This window comes from Euprymna scolopes, chromosome 46 (genome assembly GCF_053919585.1).
Source record: "Euprymna scolopes isolate OS-2025 chromosome 46, ASM5391958v1, whole genome shotgun sequence".
Classification (NCBI taxonomy): Eukaryota; Metazoa; Mollusca; class Cephalopoda; order Sepiida; family Sepiolidae; genus Euprymna; species Euprymna scolopes.
In genome coordinates, this window is record NC_136527.1 from 147,358,002 (window position 1) to 147,382,876 (window position 24,875).

The following is a 24,875-nucleotide window of genomic DNA, read 5'->3' on the forward strand; positions in this document are numbered from 1 at the left end:
CTACATCACCTATTCACACCCGGGCAACGCCGAGTACCCTCCCCCCACTACTATCATATTTTATTACCCCTCTCTCCACCCAGTTTGCCTACTGTTGTTGTATACAAAATACTGTCAGAAACTCAATATATGTCAGCCTGTGTTATGATAACATATATTTGTTATATTATAAACCCTTTTTAAGAATTCAAAACACAACAGCCATTGGTGTAAGCAACAGTCCGTTTTTTATTTCTCCTGTTGTTCTTGCTTATGGTAGATAGAGAGAGAGAGAGAGTGGGGGAGCGACAGAGAGAATTATCGTGGCGTCCACTCGGTTGACAATCAAATCTCCAACTGCAATCTTTTTCCTTCTGTCACTTTTTCCTGTCAATCTTTTCAAAACATCCACATAACCAGATTCCTTTCTGTTACATTTTTCATAACAATAACAAGGTTTGTTTATATTTGTGAGAAATATTGAAACAATTCCCGTTTAGCTTGTTAATTTCTGACATTTCATCCGCAGACGCATGCCACATTTTAATTCATGAATATACATATATGTATATACACCTATACACATATATATACTAGCATGTCAACCCGGCTTAGACAGGGTCATTCGTGTAACATATTGAGTGAGTTACTAACAGTATTTTGTATAGTTTTTTAGTTTGAACTCATTTTCCAAACTTAATGTATCTGGCAGCGAGCTCGCTGCCATTTGTCTTTATCAAATATACTGATAAACACTGCATGTTTTTTTAACTGATTAAACATTTTACATTGAATAAAAACACTAAAAACTTATCCAGTTAGTTAGAAAAGTAACTTATCTTGCCTTTGATAACATTTATTTGTTTTTTGACAACTTTTTCGAATCTATGTGTACAGTAATACAAACCCAAATTGGTTAATTTCCTGATTCTTGGTAAATATTTAAGTAAAGTGAGGGATTAATATGTTTATTCATTTTGCACGTACCTAGTATTTAGTCACTCCCCACAGAATGTGTGTGGAAACAAGCTCCCTCAACAGGGGTTCTGGATATGACCTTAAACTATATGCGATGGTGAGGCCCAGCTTGCGGGCTTTGGGAAGTGTGGAACCATCCTTTAATTGCCATTGTTCCCAAGTCCACTCGGACCCAGAGTGGTAGTACCTGTTAGGGTTCAAACTATGGGTTGAATAGAAACCAACTTGTAAAAAAAAACAAAAATACTCTATAAAAATTTTTTTTCTTCAAAATAACTGGATTCGGCATTAAATAACCTGAAATGGGTTGATGCCGTAAAACAAAAACAACCAACCAAAACCATCCACAGGGGTGCTCTAGTAGGTGTGTCAGAAATTTCGTGAAAATAGTGAATAATTCCACACCATCTTTCCAAGCTTATAACTCCTCGAAAAATGTAATTCAAGCCCTAATTTTTTTTTTCAATTAAAGGAACAAGGACCAAGGTTTCATTAAAAAAAAAAACGTGTTTTTTTTTTTTTAAACTTCGGACAGGTACATTTCTAAAAATCAGTACTTTTATTTTGTTTTAAATTTGAATATATTATTTATTGGCCTTTTCTCTTCAATTTGTGATATATAAGACTTCGGTGCATAAAATTATTATTTACTTTCTAATAGACATTTCAAAATGGGAGGCGTGAATTATTCGACCCCCCTGTCTTTCCAAGCTTATAACTCCTCAAAAAATGTAATTCAAGCCTTAATTTTTTTTTAAATTAAAGGAGCAAGGACCAAGGTTCCATTAAAAAAAAATTAAATTAAATAAAAAAAATAACGTGGTAAAATTCTAAAAAAAACACTACGTTTTTTTTTTTGTTTTAAATTTGAATATATTATTTATTGACCTTTTCTTTTCAATTTGTGAGTAAATTAATTATTTACTTTTCGGTGAGTAAATTAATTATTTACTTTTTAATAGACACTTGAAAATGAGGGGGGGGCGTGAATTAAAAAAAAAACGTTTGTCTAAAATATTATATTCGGTTTATTGGAAAGAACATAAAATTTCACATTGACCCTGAAAAGATTGTAAAAATAGAATCAATAGAAAAATTTTGATAGATTTTTAAAGTTTAAAAATTGAAAAATATTGAGTTCAGAAAATTCATTAATGTTTTAAAAGAAAAAAAAATTCTATTACTTTTAAAACAACTTTAATAGTTTATTTTGGAAGTATAATCCATAAAGAAAATAAATAAACCACTTTTAACAGAGAAATTACGAGATTTTTATATTTTATTCGCAGTTTCATGTTAGGGGTGTCACAAATTCCTACAAAAATTCTGATACACCTAGTGCTCTAGAAGTAGGCAAAAATAAAATTTTTAAATTGCCTCAGTATGGAAGGATTCCCCTTCCATTGACTACAGACAAATTATGTATAGCTTCAGAAAAGATACCACACTGTGATTTTGGCCCGAAGGCCACTTGCTTAAAAAAAAAAAGAAGCTATATCATATACAATGTTGGTCATCCGTAGCTTAAAATTAGTCTGACGTCACTTCCGCTGAATGGTTCTGTAAAGAAAAAAATGTCAATCTTAACGAATGTCTTTTGTTCTAATTAAAAAATTAAAATAAAATAAAATTAATAATATTCATGAAATATATCGATTCTGATTTTAAAAAAAAAAAGTTCATAAATCTAATATATAAAAGGCTATATGTTTGTCGGTCTGTCTGTCTCCATATTTTCCAACTGCATCTTTTACAAAACTGAAAGTCGCATAGTAGCGTTAGGGCCTCGGTCTCAAGTGCTTTGATTTTTTTTTCTTTACAGGCCGTTCTTTTATGGGGTAAGTTAAAATTGTTTTTGAGGGGTCAAAAAATGGTCGAAATTTAAAAAATCGTCAAACATTTCGTACATTCATCTTCTTTCTTTTTTTTTTTTTTTAATTTTCAATCGTTTTAGATGCGCGTCGTGTCACGTTGTAGTTGCTTCCTTTCGATTCTGACCGATGGGATTTAAGTACTCTTTTTTTTTTTTTTTTTTTTTTTTTTTAATTTTTTAGCGCTTCTACACTATTGGGACGAGATTTTGTAATCGATAAATGAAGTTTTCATATTAAAAAAAAAAAAAATGGTTTCAACTGATTTTTTTTTTTTCAATTCTAATACGTTACAATGGTAGCTTCCAAATTATGCAGTCGAAATTATCTGAATATAACAGAGTTATTAAACAAAACAGCTTTAATTGTGTTAACAGGTGAAAAATTGCCGCCATCTTGTTTAAATCGAAACGGAAAATTACTTCCCTCCTGTGTGTTACGATTGATTTTAATTTTTTATTTTGTTTAATAAATAATTTTCTACCTTGTCGATTTTCGTAATTTTTTGGTATAATCATCTTAAAAATACGAGGAATACGTAGATATACCATTGTTTTCGTGCGAAATTAAATTCAGTTTTACGATTTCCGAAATTTCGTCCCAATAGTGTACTGACTGCAGAAGCGCCCATTATTTTACTTTTGAATTCACGACACTGGAATAATATATACGATATCTAGACAAATTAAAATATCTTATTTAAGCGTATCTTACGCCCGGACAAAGCCGGCCTTAGTGTTTGTTTAGATTTTTATTTTTTTAATTTTCTGCGAACCTGCAGTTCCAGTCGCCATTTTGAATGTTGATGTTATTATTTTAATAATTAATATCATTTTTGTTCTATAAAGCGAATAGCTCACTGGAATGCGGATTGTCAAACAAAAAGTAAGTATTACGTGAATTTAGTGTATTCGGTACTTGTACAGGTTATAGGGTAATCGTGAAGAGAGAGCCTGTTTCCTCCGTTTGACTATAGGTGGCGTTACTGTTTGTCCACCCAGTTATGGAATCACAAAATGTATATAATGCCACCTTTGAAATAGAAATAAATGTTTTTGTTATATTTTAATTTTAAACATGTTTTTCTTTGTTTTTTTTTTTGTTTTTTTTTTTGCAAACGTATTTAAGTTTTTTTTTTTTTTTTTCAAACATATTTACGTTTTTTTTTGTTTTTGCAAACATATTTACGTTTTTTTTGTTTTTGCAAACATATTTAAGTTTATTTGTTTATTTTCAAACATTTACGTTTTTGTTTGTTTTTACGTTTTTTTTGGGTTTGTATTACTGTACACATAGATTCGAAAAAGTTGTCAAAAAACAAATAAAGAACAAATAAATGTTATCAAAGGCAAGATAAGTTACTTTTCTACCAAACTGGATATATTTTTTGTGTTTTTATTCAGTGTAACATGTTTATTCAGCTCGAAAAACATGCAGTGTTTACCGATGTATTGGAAAATTCAAAATGGCGCCCGACAGCCGAGAGGGTACGTTTGGGAAAAGTTTATTATAAATAATAAACTAGACAGAATACTGTTAGAAAACAACCGAATATATGTCAACTTATGTCACGGTAACATATATTGAGCGAATTTCTAACAGTATTTTGTCTAGTTTATTATTTATAATACCTTTTCCCAAACGTACCCTCTCCGAGAGAGAGTCGGCTGCCATTTTGAATTTTCCAATCCATCGGTAAACACTGCATGTTTTTCGAGCTGAATAAACATGTTACACTGAATAAAAACATAAAAAATATATCCAGTTTGGTAGAAAAGTAACTTATCTTGCCTTTGATAACATTTATTTGTTCTATATTTGTTTTTTGACAACTTTTTTGAATCTGTGTACAGTAATACAAACCCGTTTTTTTTTGTTTTGTTTTTTTTGCAAGCACAAACTAAATATTTTTGAAATATTTTTCTTTTTGAAAAGTTTGCTTATGCACTTATTGTACCGCGCTATTTTTTAATAGTAGTTTCAATAAGGTTTTACAATATCCTTTTTCAAATATATATATAAATACTCGCGGAAAAGGTAAAATAAGTGCAGAAAAATTAAGAAAAAAGTGGGGGGGGGGTCCATAAAAAAAAGACAAAAGAAAAAAACGTTGATTTTTTTTTTATTATAAGAGCGTAAAAAATACTCACTGAAAAACGGTTGTACCCATAAATATGTTTAAAAGAAAAATATAGCAAAAACACATAGTTTATGCTTGCAAAATAAAAAAAAAACATAAAAACAAACAAAAACGTAAATGTTTGAAAATAAACCAGTAACAAAACGTAAATGTTTGGAAAAATAAAACTTAAATATGTTTGGGAAAAAAAACAAAAAAAAAAACAAAAGAAAACGTAAATATGTTTGCAAAAAAAACAAACAAAAAAAAACATGTTTAAAATTAAAATATAACAAAAACATTTATTTTTATTTCAAAGGTGCCATTATATACATTTTGTGCTTCCGTAACTGGGTGCACAGACATTAACGCCACCTATAGTCAAACGGAGGAAACAGGCTCTCTCTTTCTTCACGATTACCGGTTATAGTGTACCATCCGTTTTGAACTGAAGAAAAACCGAAAAAAAAAATTTCACTTAATTTGATTGAGTATTTTTTTTTTTTTTGTTTTTTTTTTGTTTTTTTAAGCGGAAAAAAAAAAACACGTTTTTATGACAGCACATTGAAGATCTTCTAATTTTAAAATTTTTGGGGGGTTTGTACTACTGTACACATAGATTCGAAAAAGTTGTCAAAAAACAAATATATAACAAATAAATGTTATCGAAGGCAAGATAAGTTACTTTTCTGCCAAACTGGATATATTTAACACCGTAAGTTTGGAAAAAGGTGTTATAAATAAAAATAAAAAAAAAACTATACAAAATACTATTAAAAACCCGCCGAATATATGTCAAGTTGACATATATTCGGCGGGTTTTTAATAGTATTTTGTATAGTTTTTTTTTTTTTTATTTATCGCAAAATCAAGTTGTTGTTGTTTTTTAAAACGAAATTACATTTATTAAAATCCATTATTTCTGAGTAACTTTTTTTTTTTCCAGAAAGATAAAACCCTGAATTTTATCATATAGAAAACAGAATAATGTAAAACTTTTTCTACTATTTTTAATTCAATTTTAAATGTTAAATTTTCCCAAAAAGTTAACAATTGACATTTTTTGTCTTGCACAAAAAACGTACTTAAATATTAAAAAAAAAGGGTTTTTGAAATAATTAATTTATTTATTTATTGTCTAAGATTTAGGATGATTTTCTAAGAGAATATGCAAAAATATTATAATATAAGTACCTGAATTTCAAATAATTCCACTTATTCATATAGGTAACCAGATATTTCGCGTTGACGTAGAGTTCAGATCGACTCTGTTTACGTTTTCGTTTGATAAACAGCAAACTATGGAAGACCAAACAGGCCAAAAAAACTTATTTTTCAGTGACGAAAATTTCAATGTATTATTAAGCTGAGGCTGGCCAGTACCAGATGGGTGACCATTTGTATGCGTTTGGTTTTTAATGTGTATGTGTGTGGGGGGCAGGCTCCCCAAAATGGGGGGGGGCAATTTAAAGCAGAATAAAAAAAAAATTATTTCAGCGCGTTTGGTCCACCGTAGTCGAAAGGCGGCAAACGTTTTCAAACGGGATCGAAAAAAATGATGCTATTTTTTACACAAAGGGCACAATATTTATCGAATTTTTTTTTTTGGTATCGATTATTCAAAGCATGCCCTGTTTAATAATGGCCATGCATTATTCGGCTCGCTAAAAAAAAATTGTTAATTTATTTATCAAAAATTTTAAAATAGCTTTTTTCGTATAAATATTAAAAAAAATTTTTTTTTGTTTTGCTTAACTTAAATTAATTATTTTACTTAACATATTCACCGAATTTCACACTTAAAAACTCAAAAGCGGGATAATTAAACACAATCGAAGTTCTGATATTCAGACGTCAAAATAAGGTATGCCAACAATTTTTTTTTTTTTTTTTTTTTTTTAATCTATAATTCTGTCCCTTACAACAACACAATATGTTGATTTCAGTTTCAGATGATTATTTTAAGCATATTTGTTCCCACTTCAAAACAAGGGGGGTTTTGTAAGCAAAAAAAAATATATATATAAATATCGTTTATGAAAAATAAGTACACTGTTATAAAGTTCATTCTTCTCTTGATAATCGCTGAAAATTTCGTATTGATCGGATAATTACCTGATTTTTGGTAGATTTTTAAAAAGACGGTCCGTCAAAAAGTACTGACCTGCCCCCCCAGTTTTGGCGGTGCCTAAGTCAAACTATGTCACGGTAACATATATTGAGCGAGTTTTTAACAGCTTTTTATCCGGTTTTTTATTCATAACATCTTTTTCCCAAACTTACCGTGTTAAAGAGAGAATCAGACTCCATCTTGAATGTTCCAATACATCGGTAAACACTGTATGGTTTTCGAGCTGAATAAACATGTTACATTGAATAAAAACACGAAAAATATATCCAGTTAGGTAGAAAAGTAACTTATCTTGCCTTTGATAACATTTATTTGTTATATATTTGTTTTTTGACAACTTTTTCGAATCTATGTGTACAGTAATACAAAGCCATTTTTTATTTGGAACTTTAGAACACGCCACGGGCCACGGGGAGATAACTCAGTTTAAAGTGCCGACCCTCCCTCCCCTTGGTATCATAACAAATTGTTATTTTTTCGCTGAAAAAAAAAAAAAAGTTAAAAGAAAAAAAAATGAAATTAAGTGAAATATTTTTTTCGAAAAACTTCATTCCATATATGCAATTTAAACTTTTTTCGATATTTTCATTTTTTTTTAATGTTTTTAATTAAACTGCACAAGTACCGTTCATTCTTTTAAAGGGGTGGGAGTCGATTTTACTTAGACCAAAACTTAACCAGAAACTTAATCGAATACATTGCCGAAGAAATCGTTTTTAATGGGACAATAGTGCAATTACGGCAAAATTAGTTTAGCATAATGAATGTCTAATACATTTAAAAATCTCATGAAATAAACTTCGTGAAATAACGGTTAATATCGTTGACCGAAATAACTAGAAACAATTTGGGTACTTATGCACTTCTGTTACCGTGCTGAAATAATAACTAGGCACGGGAAAAAATGGGGAGACCGAGTTTTGAAAGCCTATTTTTTTTTTTTTTTTGTAGGTTTCCGACTATTTTTTTTTTTATTGTATTGGAAAGATTAAAGTTAATTTCCAAAAGGAAAAAATATTTGTACACATAAAAAAAAAAAAAGTGGGTTTGTATTACTGTACACATAGATTCGGAAAAGTTGCCAAAAAACAAATATATAACAAATAAATATTATCAAATGCAAGATAAGTTACTTTTCTACCAAACTGGGTACATTTTTTTGTTTTTATTCAATGTAACATGTTTATTCAGCTCGAAAAACATACAGTGTTTACCGATGTATTGGAAAATTCAAAATGGCGCCCGACACTCTCTTTAACATGGTAAGTTTGAGAAAAGGTGTTATAAATAATAAACTAGATAAAATATATTATTTAAAAAACACCGAATATATGTCAACTTATGTCACGGTAACATATAATGAGCGAATTTCTAACAGTATTTTGTCTAGTTACTTTTTCGAATCTATGTGTACAGTAATACAAACCCCCCAAAAAGTTATGAAAATGTTTCACGGCGAGCTAACCAATTCAGCTAAATTTTGAAGTTAAATAAATGCATTGTAAAAATCCTTTAAAAGATAAATATTAGTTTTCTGGGGTTTGTATGACTGTACACATAGATTCGAAAAAGTTGTCAAAAAACAAATATATAACAAATAAATGTTATCAAATGCAAGATAAGTTACTTTTCTACCTAACTGGATATATTTTTCGTGTTTTTATTCAATGTAACATGTTTATTCAGCTCGAAAACCATAGTGTTTACCGATGTATTGGAACATTCAAGATGGCGTCTGATTCTCTCTTTAACACGGTTAGTTTGGGAAAAAGTGTTATAAATAAAAAACTGGATAAAATACTGTTAAAAACTCGCTCAATATATGTTACCGTGACATAGGTTGACATATATTCGGCGGGTTTTTAATAGTATTTTTTGTAGTTTTTTATTTATAACACCTTTTCCCAAACTTACGGTGTTAAAGAGGGTGTGAGACGCCATCTTGAATTTTCCAATACATCGGTAAACACTATGTTTTTCGAGCTGAATAAATATGTTGCATTGAATAAAAACACAAAAAATATATTCAGTTTGGCAGAAAAGTAACTTATCTTGCCTTTGATAACATTTATTCGTTATATATTTGTTTTTTGACAACTTTTTCGAATCTATGTGTACAGTAATACAAACCCTTTATACAAAATACAGCTTAATTAGCCCTCAAAAAGCAAGTTCGGCAAAACGCAACCGATAACAGTTTGTAAACACGATTATACGGAAGCCCAAAATTTCAGCCAATCAAAACGCTGTTTCAAAATGAAGTCATGATAGTAAAAGGAGGTAGGGGTGTCAGATTTCTCCCCCCCCCCCAGAAGTGCATCCATACATTCCTATTCTGAACGTTTGTATCAGTTTTTATCGTTTTTTGATTTATTTATTTTTTATGTTCCTGTTTTTAAATTAATATTTTTAATTAGTGTTTGAAATTGTATAAAAATTATGTTATGCCGAAAGTTTAACATTCATGCGAGCAAGGAAATTTTTAAAATCTTGCATATAAAAATTATGTAAAATCTGTAATTTAAAAAAAAAAAAAGTAGAAATATTTTTGCTATTATAATTTTTTGTGTGAAAATATTAAATAAACAATGCTTAATTCAATGGTAATATTGGTAGTTCGAGAAAATCGTTTTTCTTCGAGTTATATTGAATTCATTAATACGGATTTTAGGGCTTTTTTTCGTAATGTTCCTGTAAAAATTATTTGTTTTTTATTGTTACAAATTACTTTTATTTATGCTTTATTTATATAAAAAAACAAAAATAAACTTTTGCGTTTTTTATTTACTACTGAAAACTTCAGTAAAGGTATTTTTTGTTTAAACAAAATAATACATTTTCACTGAGATTTAAATAAAAATAATCAGTTCATTATATTCCACGGTCATTATTTGATAAATACTAAAATTTTCATTAAAATTTGTTAATTTCCTGATTTTTGGTGAATTTTTAAGTAAAAGGAAAGGTCAAAATGTTTATACATTTTGAGCATCGGCATTCATTTTGCACGTACTAAATAATAACGTTATTATTTTGAAAGCCATTTTTAACATGGGAATGGGAGGATGTTTTGTAACTATTCTCTACTTTCACCTAACAATTTAATAAATATAATATAAGGAATATTGAATCTATTTAGAAATGTAATCAAATAAACTTAATGAAGCAATGGTCAATATCAACCACTGCGTGCGGAGAATCTATTTATTTATTCTCCCCCATTGTTTAATTCTCCGTTTTTAAAAGATGTACGAATGTTATTATTTAGAAAGCCAATCTTATTATAGGGAGTTTTTTAACTACTCTGAACTTTATAATACATTAGAACTTTAATATAAACATTTCTTATTTATTTGACCGCTTTATTTGCGTAAAATAAAGTCAGTTTTTATTTTGAAAATTTTTGGATTTTACCTAAAACGAAAGATTGCCGTTGACCTACATAACTAGAAACAATTTGAGTACTTATGCACTACTGTTACCGTGCTGAAATAATAATGTTAATGTTTTGAAAGCTATTCTTAACATGGGGGTTGGAGGGTGTTCGGTTACTATTTTGTACTTTCACCTAACAATTTAATAATAATAATAATAATAATAATAATAAAAATATCGTAAATCTTCAATTTAACTTGAAAATACTTTTTTTTTTTAAAATGGCTTGGTAACATAAGTGCATAAGCACCACAATTTGTTTCAATTAAATTGTTTTAAAAGTTATTCTTTTTTTTAAAATGGCATGGTAACATAAGTGCATAAGCACCACAATTTGTTTCAATTAAATTGTTTTAAAAGTTATTCTTTTTTTAAAATAGCATGGTAACATAAGTGCATAAGCACCACAATTTGTTTCAATTAAATTGTTTTAAAAGTTATTCTTTTTTTAAAATGGCATGGTAACATAAGTGCATAAGCACCACAATTTGTTTCAATTAAATTGTTTTAAAAGTTATTCTTTTTTTTAAAATGGCATGGTAACATAAGTGCATAAGCACCACAATTTGTTTCAATTAAATTGTTTTAAAAGTTATTCTTTTTTTAAAATGGCATGGTAACATAAGTGCATAAGCACCACAATTTGTTTCAATTAAATTGTTTTAAAAGTTATTCTTTTTTTAAAATGGCATGGTAACATAAGTGCATAAGCACCACAATTTGTTTCAATTAAATTGTTTTAAAAGTTATTCTTTTTTTAAAATGGCATGGTAACATAAGTGCATAAGCACCACAATTTGTTTCAATTAAATTGTTTTAAAAGTTATTCTTTTTTTAAAATGGCATGGTAACATAAGTGCATAAGCACCACAATTTGTTTCAATTAAATTGTTTTAAAAGTTATTCTTTTTTTTAAAATGGCATGGTAACATAAGTGCATAAGCACCAAAATTTGTTTCAATTAAATTGTTTTAAAAGTTATTCTTTTTTTAAAATGGCATGGTAACATAAGTGCATAAGCACCACAATTTGTTTCAATTAAATTGTTTTAAAAGTTATTCTTTTTTTAAAATGGCATGGTAACATAAGTGCATAAGCACAACAATTTGTTTCAATTAAATTGTTTTAAAAGTTATTCTTTTTTTAAAATAGCATGGTAACATAAGTGCATAAGCACCACAATTTGTTTCAATTAAATTGTTTTAAAAGTTATTCTTTTTTTAAAATGGCATGGTAACATAAGTGCATAAGCACCACAATTTGTTTCAATTAAATTGTTTTAAAAGTTATTCTTTTTTTAAAAAATGGCATGGTAACATAAGTGCATAAGCACCACAATTTGTTTCAATTAAATTGTTTTAAAAGTTATTCTTTTTTTTAAATGGCATGGTAACATAAGTGCATAAGCACCAAAATTTGTTTCAATTAAATTGTTTTAAAAGTTATTCTTTTTTTTAAATGGCATGGTAACATAAGTGCATAAGCACCACAATTTGTTTCAATTAAATTGTTTTAAAAGTTATTCTTATTTTAAAATGGCATGGTAACATAAGTGCATAAGCACCACAATTTGTTTCAATTAAATTGTTTTAAAAGTTATTCTTTTTTTAAAATGGCATGGTAACATAAGTGCATAAGCACCACAATTTGTTTCAATTAAATTGTTTTAAAAGTTATTCTTTTTTTAAAATGGCATGGTAACATAAGTGCATAAGCACCACAATTTGTTTCAATTAAATTGTTTTAAAAGTTATTCTTTTTTTAAAATGGCATGGTAACATAAGTGCATAAGCACCACAATTTGTTTCAATTAAATTGTTTTAAAAGTTATTCTTTTTTTAAAATGGCATGGTAACATAAGTGCATAAGCACCACAATTTGTTTCAATTAAATTGTTTTAAAAGTTATTCTTTTTTTACGGTGATTTAAAAAATAAATAACTTATCTTGCATTTGATAACATTTATTTGTTATATATTTGTCTTTTGACAACTTTTTCGAATCTTTATAGTAATACAAATCCATAATGGTCAATATCATTGACCGACATAACTAGAAACAATTTGGGTACTTATGCACTTCTGTTACCGTGCTGAAATAGTAACGTTATTATTTTGAAAGCTATTCTAAATATGAGGATGGGAAGGTGTTCTGTAACTATTTTGTACTTTCACCTAACAATTTAATAATAATCTATCTATATCAAAAGTGAAAGTGTCTGTCTGTCTGTATGTGTGTACATTTCCCTACGCATTAACTCTGTCAATTTTTAGTCTAACGACTCAAAATTTGATATACAGGGTACTGAGATTTGGGAAAATCGATGTTATCGGTTTTCGGCCATAAATTTGGCGATTAAGGGGTCAAAGTTCAACGATAGGTAGGATTGATGGAGACGTTGAATCTCTACGGTTCCAGATGAACATTGTCTGAAGATAGTGGTTTCAATCCTACCCAAAGCCGACCGGATGGCAGTGATTTCTGAGAATGCAGTTAGGAAATTCGAAGTTTCTATCCATCGCGGTTACCACCTGACGAAGGCCAGAGGAATAGTTGGTCAAAATGTCGTGAAACAACAACTAATAAAGATGAGAATAATAGTCCGCAATTTACTATAAAACAGTTTTTTTCATTTTCTTCCACATTGAGATTTTGTTATCGTTGTGACTAGACCAGGGTACCAGACCATTTGACTTATACATTTTTATTTACTCTGAAAAGTTTACAACAAAACAATAAACAAAAAATTAGGCACAAGGCCACTCAAAAATTGGAGTGGGGGTTGTCTATGGTTATCCTCGTCATTGTAGTGTAAGAAGTTCTACAGAAATAAGCAAGCTTTTTATTGGACGGTTTCTCTGCCCACAGATTTGTTTTAACCAATCAGATTGCATGTTATAACTGGCTGCCAAGAATGTTCTTTGGCGCCAAATTCCGTTTTCAGATCAGAATCCAGGAAGACATAGAGTGGGACACACGTGGATTTCTGACTCGAATCCAGGAAGGCATAGAGTTGGAAACCTGTAGATTACTCACTTGAATCCAAAAAGCCGCAAGGAGGAACAGACTGGATTTCTCACTCGAATCGAGGCAATGAAATTACTTGTTGCTTCGAGACGTTTTAAACGCCCAAATGTCGAGCAGAACTTTATTATTGCAATTACCTATGTCCTTAAGTAGGGTGAATTTTTATTTGCATGTTTGTGCTTCAATTTGATGTCTGTCAAGACGAATTTAAGGTTTACTGTTTGACCTGTCATTGCCGCCTTTGGGCAGTTTCTACATGGCCTCCTCGTGTATGCCCAGCTAGCAGCTTGACTGCGCATTTCTTCATCAGCGGGAATCCTACCCAGCCCTTATCGAAGACAAACTATTATTCCCTATGGGAATGTTACAAGCCCATAATAGCAGATAGCTGAAGATGACGCATCTTCTACGACCATGGACCTTTTTTTACTTTAATAAAATTTACGTTGAAGTTTTAAGGTGAGCTTGTTGTAATTTCTGTATTTTTTAGAAATAAACAAAAAATTGGGTGCAAGGCTACTCAAAAGTTGGGGAAGCGGTGTCTATCATCATCCTTGTCACTGCACCTTTGAATACTAGAATATTTCTATTAAAAGTCAAATATAAAATTATAGAAGAATAAAAGGCCAATCAAATGAGGTATAGTTTGTTTAAACAGTTACATTAAATCTACCTTAAATTTGCAGTTTTTGATAAAAATTACAAGTGAGTGCAGACTTTCTTTTTGCTGCCTGTGTGTATATATATATATATATATATATGCATATACATACACACATATATATATACATATACATACACATATATATATACATATGCACATGTATATATATACACACATATATATACATATGCACATATATATATACATGCGTATATATATATGTATATATATATATATCTATGCACATATATATGTGCATATATATATATATACGCACACATATATATACACATATATGATGATTGCAACGTCTTGTCAGACGAGTGCCACTCCCTCAGACACTTAAAGTCCATGAGACCAAACATGACTTCTTTTTTTTAGTTCTACCGGTGAATTCACACGCTCAACTTGGCATGACACTGAAGACGGTCATTGAGATCAATTATTACATGCTTCCAGCCTTTCAAGCCTCCACACGTCACAACTTTCCCATCGCCACAGGACCATTTTTATAGACAAATGACTGAGGAAATATCTATATACAGATGATGTTACAGAGTCTTAGCTTTGTAGGACAGCTAAGTTTCTCTCTCTGTTCAAAATGTTGAGATCCAGCAACAAGCAAGAGCAAGATAGCCAGCAACAAGTTAAACTGCAGACCAGCTTAATGCAGGTACTGGTCTCCCACTTTATGGGTTTTTAAATCAGAAATTTGTTTCTCCTAGAAAGGTTGCCCTCACCATGGCTTACAGGAGCCCTCTCCATCCCAACACACACAAACATACACACAAACACACACGGTGCTAGTTAGCCGCTGACCCCGAAAAAGGTTCAGTCGCCCTTTGAAAGGTCTTGTTTTTAGTCCTTCAGGGAGACTAGCCACTCTCCTCACCAAACAAGTCTGTTAGGGGAACCAGTTTAGTCACTGGTGATCCGACCATGAGGTAGGTAGTACTGGGTTACATGGTACCGGTAGCATATGACATGACCTGACACACTATATATATATATATATATATATATATATATATATATATATAATTTACTACAATAATTATTAATCTCCACTATAATCAAATCATCAGTGTGGATTCAGAACAACTTCTGCAGAGTTTGACACATATATATACATATATATATATATATATGTAGGAAATTTATTACTGTGAGTCCAGAATGAGTTTACAAATTGTTTCAGCTAGAGGAAGATTCTCAAAGAGGAAATGTCCAACTAGCATCGTCAGAATTCATAGATGGACTCATCTATGAATTCTGACGATGCTTGTTGGACATTTCCTCTCTTTGAGGATATTCCTCTAGCTGGAACAATTTGTAAACTCATTCTGGACTCACAGTAATAAATTTCCTATATACTGCTCTGACTACACATTGAGCACTCTAGTCCGGTTTTTTCATCACTGGTAAATAAATACATATATATATATATATACATACACACCACACACACACACATATATATATATATGTATATATATATATGAAGCAATAAATTGATTTCATTTTTACTTTCAGGTGTCAACTATGGAAAACTTATGGCCTCATTTTATTTGGTATGTGACAAAATATTGTAAAGAAAAACGTGTCATTCAAAACTTGAATTTATAAATAAATCTCGTAAAATTGTTATGAATTTTACAAATTTCAAAACAAAAAACAAAATATGAAAACGATTCTTCATCACTTTTAGAAAATCTTTAATCCATCAACAACAAGTAAATTTCTTTCTCCACTTCGCCAACTCAGATGTAGAGTTTCAAATATGTCTGCAGAAATCGATGTAAAGTTGCCAACACACACAGGAGAAGCAAAACTGATGTAAAACCTAGAGTCTACTGTCTGCTCTGTCTCATGGTCGCCATTGCACCGGCAAAGATGAACAGTTGAACACAAAGCCCTCTCCGCTATAAACAAATCACCAGTGTGGATTTCTGAACAAATTGTTTATATATATATTATTCCTTAATTGGAATTAATTTTTTTTAGATGAGGATTATATGTTAATTTTATTTTTATTTCGGACTATTAGTCTCATCTTTATTAGTTGTTGTTTAATATATATATATATACCAATCGGTACGGACCCGACTATGGAAAGATCAGATAATAAATAAACGTGGATTTATAAGATCAAAGAATCCAACCTTGATCGCCCTTCAGGGCCCGTGGCGCAGTTGATAGAGACGTTGAATCTCTACGGTTCCAGATGAACATTGTCTGAAGATAGCGGTTTCAATCCCACCCAAAGCGTGCCAGAGGTAATTGGTCAAAAATGTGGTGAGACGACAACAACTACGGATGGCAGTGATGGCTGAGAATGCAGTTAGGAAATTTGAAGTTCCGTCGCGGTTACCACCTGACGAAGGCCAGAGGAAGTTGGCCGAAACGTTGTGAACGAATAAAAAGATCCAAAAACAACAAATAATAAAGATGAGACTAATTGTCCGAAATAAAATTAAATTAATTGTTCTTGTTTACTTGCCTTCCCACGAGGGCAGAGTTTGACAGAGAAGAGCCTATCATCTATATATGTGCACAAAGCCTTCATCCCTCATCTGTGTGGATTGCTAAGCAAATTAGTTGTTGTTGCTGAGCTTATACATCAAAATCTATCTACCTATATATATATATATATATATATTATTTACTATAATAATTATTAAATACCTACATATATATATATATATATATATATATATACATATATATATATATATATTATTTACTATAATTATTAAATACCTACATATATATATATATATTATTTCCTATGATAATTATTAAATACCTACATATACTAGTGTTTCATCCTTTTGCGAGACATCTAAAATGATGGTGTTTTTAATTAATTTATGGTCCTAAATTCGTTTGAGTGGGGTATCATGTCTGCAAGGTGTTGGTAAATGGAGTTGTTCGGGGAAGATATGTGACATGTTAGCCGATGAGATATTCTGGTTCTAGTCATGGTGATGATATATATCTCCATAGAAATAGGAATTTCGGGTTAAATTTATTACTAATTATATATATATATATATATATATATATATATATATATATATATATATATATATATTAATCATTATTTACTATAATAATTAATATATATATATATATTAATCATTATTTACTATAATAATTATTAAATACCTACAGATACTAGTGTTTCGTCCTTTTGGGAATCATCAGTGCAGGGTGTTGCGATTAATGCCAGTTGAGAGATTCTAACCCTGGCAACAGAAGTCATATATATATATATATATATATATATATATTGTTTTTAAATCCCCGAAACAGTGTTTCATGGTAAACAACTGATGATCTCTTGAAAAATAAATAAAAATATTTTTTGTTTAGTTTTAAAGGTTAAAAACTTCAAAGACTTATATATATATATATATATATATATATATATATATATATATATATATATATATATATATATATGAATGTAGAATGTCAATATGTCTGGGGAAATGGATATAAAGTTGCCAGCACACACTAGGGAATCATATACATGTAAAGTGTGTGGTTCTGATTTTTCTACGGAAAGAAATTTAGAAAGGCATATATTCACACACACTGGAGAAAAACCTTACTCATGTCAAGTCTGTGGTTTAGCATTTTCCCAGAATGCACATTTGAAAACTCATCAGTTGGCTCACTCTGGTGAAAAGCCTCATTCATGTGAAATTTGTGGTTTAGCATTTTCTAGGAAAGATTATGTAAAAACTCATATGCTAAAACACACTGGTGAAAAGCCTTACTCATGTCATGTATGTGGTTTGGCATTTTCACAGAAAGCACATCTAAAAACCCATTATTTAACCCACACTGGTGAAAAAGCTTTTTCATGTGAGATATGTGGTCTTGCTTTTTCTCGAAAAGCACATGTAAAAAATCATATGTTCACACACACTGGTGAAAAACCTCATACGTGTCATATTTGTGGTGAACAATTTTCGCACAGAACAAGTTTACAATATCATATCTTCAAACACACTGGCGAATCACCTCATTCCTGTGAAATGTGTGGTTCAACATTTTCCCAGAAGTCACATTTAAAAAGACATATGTCCAAACACACTTGCAGGAAACCTTATTCATGTGAAGTGTGCAGTTCGAGTTTTGTCCTAAAATCACGTTTTAATAAACATATGTTTATTCACACTGGTAAAAAGCCACATTCATGTCAAGTGTGTGGTTCATCCTTTTCCCACAAATCAACTTTAAATAAACATATATTAACACACACTGGAGAAAAACCTCATTCATGTCAAGTTTGTGGGTCGGCATTTTCCCAGAAATCAACTTTAACAAAACATATGTTTACACACACTGGAGAAAAGCCTCATTCTTGTGAACTGTGTGGTTTAGCATTTTCTCGGAAATCACAGGTAAAATCTCATATGATAACACATACTGGCGAAAAGCCACATTCATGTAAAGTTTGTGGTACAACATTTTCCCGGAAATCACAAGTAAAAAGTCATATGTTAACACACACTGGCGAAAAACCTCATTCTTGTGAAGTGTGTGGTTTATCATTCACCCACAAAATATCTTTAAAAACTCATATGTTAACACATACTGGCGAAATACCTTATTTATGTGGCATGTGTGGTTTAGCCTTTTCCAATAATTCACATTTAAAAACGCATATGTCTAAACACAATGGGTAAAAAACATATTTAGGTTAAGTGCACAGTTCAATAGTTTTGAAAGTCAAATTTAAAAATACATCTTTACCCACAAATGGCTACTAGATAATATCCTCTAGTGTTTCAGTTTTAAAAATCACATAGTATCTGCTGCCCAAATAAGATCTCCTCACTATGGCTGACTCACATTAGCTTTTACGAGGAATGATGCAACTTCTGCAAGTGATGTTACCTCAAGTAATAGCACGAAGCTGGATACTCCACCAGACTAGATAAATTCTTGTCCTGGAATCCAGTAAGACCCAGAGACTAAAATAAAAGATATACTACCATGTATGAAAATGGTTAATTGGGGAGAGGAAAATTATGTTCTCAATTTTTTTACTAACTCAGTGTTTGAGAGATAAATAACTTAAATGGAACATTCGAATATCTATGTATCTTATATAGAGTTCAAGTTTTAACCCCAGGTTGTGAGCCCCTTGATTTCTGAGAATTTTGACTGAAGTGAAATAAAACACAAGCGAAAGTAAAACAATAACAAAAAAGGAACAAGCCACATTCCTGTCAAGTGTGTGGACATTTTTTCTTAAAGGAGACAAACCACATTCTTGTGAAGTATGTGGTTCTTCTTTTACACAGAAGTCAAGTTTGTTGCGACATATGCGAACACATACAGGAGAGAAATTCTGTTCTATTCACTGGGGATATTATCAATGCAAATAAAAATAAAAGAGAAATGCCAGAACCAGAAATAATGCCAGATAAAATAAGATCAAAGCTGGCACGAGCTTCAAATCACAAGAAACCTGGCATCGACAACATATCTAACTTCTGGTTAAAACAGCTAACAGCATTGCATGATCATTATAGCAGATGCTTCACCAGAATGTTGAAAGCTTATGAAGCGGCACCATCATGGTTATTAAAAGGCGATACAAGCTTAATAGTTAAAAGCACAGAAACCAAAAACCCCAGCAAATATCGCCCAATATGCTGCCTAACCACGACTTACAAGCTATTCACTGGATTAATAGCTGACAGCATATATGAACAGCTTTCATCCGGTGATTATCTTGAGGAGGAACAAACAGGATGTAGGAAAAACTGCCTGGGCACCAAAGATCAATTGCTCATCAATAAGTCCATTTTGGAAGATTGCAGGAAAAGAAAAAGAAATCTAAATATGGCATGGATAGATTATCAGAAAGCATTTGATAGTGTACCCCATTCGTGGATACTAAAATGCCTTGAATTATACAAGATCCACCCGACCATATGAGAAATTTTAGCTGCCCAAATGAAGGATTGGCAAACATCCATTACCTTAAACCATAACGGGGGAAGGATATCCATTCCAAATATAAGAATAAAAAAAGGAATCTTCAAAGGAGACAGTTTATCTCCTCTACTATTTTGCTTGGCAATTGATCCTCTAAGTAAGCTTCTAAAGAACTGCCAAGGTGCTTATAATCTAAGCTACAGCCGCCAAAGAGAATCCTCCAAGTTAATAAACCATTTATTTTTCATGGATGATCTTAAGCTGTATGCTAGCTCGGATAAGGATTTAGATTATCTACTGAAAATTGTCCACACTTTTTCTTATGACATCAAAATGAAGCTCGGTCTGGATAAGTGTGCTATGTGTACTCTGAAAGCTGGCAAGAAGATATCTACTGAAAATATACAGCACGATGAAAATAGTGTAATCAGAGAACTGGATGAACAGGAAACATACCTCGGCATTGATGAAAATGAGTCCATCCAGCATTCCAAGATGAGAGAGAACTAAGCCAAGAGTATTTACGCCGGGTAAGAAAAATCTGCAAAACTGAAATCACAAACAAGAACAAAGTTACGGCAATTAACCAACTTGCCATGCCAGTACTAACATATAGTTTTGGCATTATTGACTGGCCTCAGAAAGATATAAATTGGCTTGACACAAAGACAAGGAAAATGTTAACCTTGTACCGAGTTATTTATCGAAATCAGTGCATGCCTCGTTTGTACCTACCCAGGCGAGAAGGAGGTATGGGACTCTCGGAAGTCAATCATCAACACAGAGCCACAATCGTCAGCATAGGTCAGTACATAATAAGTTCCTGTAACCCCAAGCTTATGAAAATTAAAGACCATTATCAGAATCGAGCAAGTAGTACAACATCTATAACACAACTTGCCACTCATTTTGGAAAGGATTGCCTTACAAATGATACTGAGAACCCAAACAAGCCTGCAACTGACATAGCCCAGAAAAGTCGGAAAAAATACACTAGCCAGTTCCATAGTGTTAAAACAGAAGAATGGACCAACCATAAACGGGCAAAATACCTACCGACTGAAATATCCCAAGAATATATTGATAGGGATGGTTCCCTGGACTGGCTCAAAAGAGGATCCCTCCATTACGACCAAGTGAGGTTGATATTGGCTGCACAAGACCAGGGCCTCATGACAAACGCCTTCAAAAAGATGTGTGGTCTAAGCAACAATAATAAATGCAGGTTCTGTAGCACTGAGGTTGAGAGTGTGGGCCATCTGATTTCTAGTTGCAAAGTCCTACTTGGAGATGGTTACTGTACAGATCGCCATAACGGAGTCTGCAAATACCTTCACTGGAAGATATGTAAGAAACTCAACATTCAGTGTAGTAAAAAATCCTGGGAACATATACCCGAACGAACAGTTGGGAATGACAACTACACTATTCACTATGACTACATAATCCCTACTGCTACATATCTAGAAAACGCAGCTGTTAAACCAGATATAGTGATTTAGGACAGAGCAAACAAAAAAGCGACCGTAATAGAGGTCAGTGTACCCAATGATACAGGGCTTAACAGAGCTGAGAGGGAAAAGATAACAAAGTATCAAGGACTTATGTATGATATGAAACGAAATTGGAAATTAAAAGACGTTTCAATTATACCAGTCATCATAGGAGCAACTGGGCTTATGAAAAAGAACTTTAAAAAGTACATAGCAAGCATACCCGGTGAACCAAGTGCAAGTGAAATACAAACGATTGCACTGAAAGGGACGGCTAGAATCCTGAAAAGATCTCTTGGTTGGGCTCACTAAAATAGGGGTAAATGTCAGACATCTGGTTGGATGTCCCATCCCCTAGAAGAAAAAGTTTAAGAAAAATGAAAAAAAAAAGGGAAAGACATATTCTTGTCAAGTTTGTGGATATTCTTGTTCTCAAAAATCTTTCTTAAACAAACCAAATATCAATATCTCATGTATGATATGAAAAGAAACTGGAATCTTAAGGAGATATCAATCGTACCAGTTGTTAGAGGTGCCACAGGGCACCTGTTGTTGTTTCACTAACCTTTTGATATTTGTATGAGGCTTAAAAAACATGACAAATAAAAGGCGATACAATCCTCATATCCCATAACAGTCAAATAGGATAGGTTTAAAATGATCAGAAAAAAGAAAATAAACAAGAAACCAAGAAGATATTGAATATACTTCAATATAAAAAATCTAAATGCCTCATCATCACAGGTAGACGAAAATCATTAGAAAATAAAACAATTAAACAAGAGACCAAGTAAATATTGAATATCTCTCAATTTAACAAAAACAAATCTAAATGCCTCATCATCACAGCTAGACGGAAAGGATTAGAAAATAAAACAAGGGACCAAGTAAATATTGAATATATCTCAATATAACAAAAATCTAAATGCCTCATCATAACAGCTAGACGAAAATGATAAAAAATAAAACAATTAAACAAGAGACCAAGTAAATATTGAATATATCTCAATATAGCAAATCTAAATGCCTCATCATCACAGCTAGATGACAATGATTAGAAAATAAAACAAACAAGAAACACTAGATATTGAATATATCTCAATATAGACCAAATAGATATTGAATATATCGGAATATAACAAAAACAAATCTAAATGCCTCATCATCACAGCTAGACGAAAATCATTAGAAAATAAAACAATTAAACAAGAGACCAAGTAAATATCGAATATATCTCAATATAACAAAAACAAATCTAAATGCCTCATCATCACAGCTAGACGAAAATCATTAGAAAATAAAACAATTAAACAAGAGACCAAGTAGATATTGAATATATCTCAATATAACAAAAACAAATCTAAATGCCTCATCATCACAGCTAGACGAAAATCATTAGAAAATAAAACAATTAAACAAGAGACCAAGTAAATATTGAATATATCGGAATATAACAAAAACAAATCTAAATGCCTCATCATCACAGCTAGACGAAAATCATTAGAAAATAAAACAATTAAACAAGAGACCAAGTAAATATTGAATATATATCAACATAACAAAAACAAATCTAAATGCCTCATCATCACAGCTAGACGAAAATCATTAGAAAATAAAACAATTAAACAAGAGACCAAGTAAATATTGAATACATCTCAATATAACAAAAACAAATCTAAATGCCTCATCATCACAGCTAGACGAAAATCATTAGAAAATAAAACAATTAAACAAGAGACCAAGTAAATATTGAATATATCTAAATATAACAAAAACAAATCTTAAGACCTCATCATCACAGCTAGACGAAAATGATTAGAAAATAAAACAATTAAACAAGAGACCAAGTAAATATTGAATATATCTCAATATAACAAAAACAAATCTAAATGCCTCATCATCACAACTAGATGAAAATGATTAGAAAATTAAACAAGAGACCAAGTAAATATTGAATATATTTTAATACAACAAAAACAAATCTAAATGCCTCATCATCACAGCTAGACGAAAATGATTAGAATATTAAACAAACCACAGACCAAGTAAATACTGAATATATCTCAACATAACAAAAACAAATCTAAATGCCTCATCATCACAGCTTGACGACAATGATAAAAAATAAAATAATTAAACAAGAGACCAAGTAGATATTGAATATATCTCAATATAACAAAAATCTAAATGCCTCATCATAACAGCTAGACGAAAATGATAAAAAATAAAACAATTAAACAAGAGACCAAGTAAATATTGAATATATCTCAATATAGCAAATCTAAATGCCTCATCATCACAGCTAGATGACAATGATTAGAAAATAAAACAAACAAGAAACACTAGATATTGAATATATCTCAATATAGACCAAATAGATATTGAATATATCGGAATATAACAAAAACAAATCTAAATGCCTCATCATCACAGCTAGACGAAAATCATTAGAAAATAAAACAATTAAACAAGAGACCAAGTAAATATCGAATATATCTCAATATAACAAAAACAAATCTAAATGCCTCATCATCACAGCTAGACGAAAATGATTAGAAAATAAAACAATTAAACAAGAGACCAAGTAGATATTGAATATATCTCAATATAACAAAAACAAATCTAAATGCCTCATCATCACAGCTAGACGAAAATGATTAGAAAATAAAACAATTAAACAAGAGACCAAGTAGATATTGAATATATCTCAATATAACAAAAACAAATATAAATGCCTCATCATCACAACTAGATGAAAATGATTAGAAAATTAAACAAGAGACCAAGTAAATATTGAATATATTTTAATAAAACAAAAACAAATCTAAATTCCTCATCATCACAGCTAGACGAAAATGATTAGAATATTAAACAAACCACAGACCAAGTAAATACTGAATATATCTCAACATAATAAAAACAAATCTAAATGCCTCATCATCACAGCTTGACGATAATGATAAAAAATAAAACAATTAAACAAGAGACCAAGTAGATATTGAATATATCTCAATATAACAAAAACAAATTTAAATGCCTCATCATCACAGCTAGACGAAAATGATTAGAAAATAAAACAATTAAACAAGAGACCATGTAGATATTGAATATATCTCAATATAACAAAAACAAATCTAAATGCCTCATCATCACAGCTAGACGAAAATGATTAGAATATTAAACAAACCACAGACCAAGTAAATACTGAATATATCTCA

The 24,875-nt window shown here is 30.8% G+C and overlaps 1 long non-coding RNA gene across 1 annotated transcript; it reads left to right on the plus strand.

Moving 5' to 3' along the window:
• Positions 1-2,695: 2,695 nt before the first annotated feature.
• Positions 2,696-16,663, plus strand: LOC145271163 (uncharacterized). The gene is made up of 4 exons (XR_013865718.1): positions 2,696-2,795; positions 3,677-3,713; positions 14,585-14,876; positions 15,737-16,663. It is a non-coding gene; the product is annotated as an uncharacterized LOC145271163 (long non-coding RNA).
• The last annotated feature ends 8,212 nt before the right edge of the window (positions 16,664-24,875 follow it).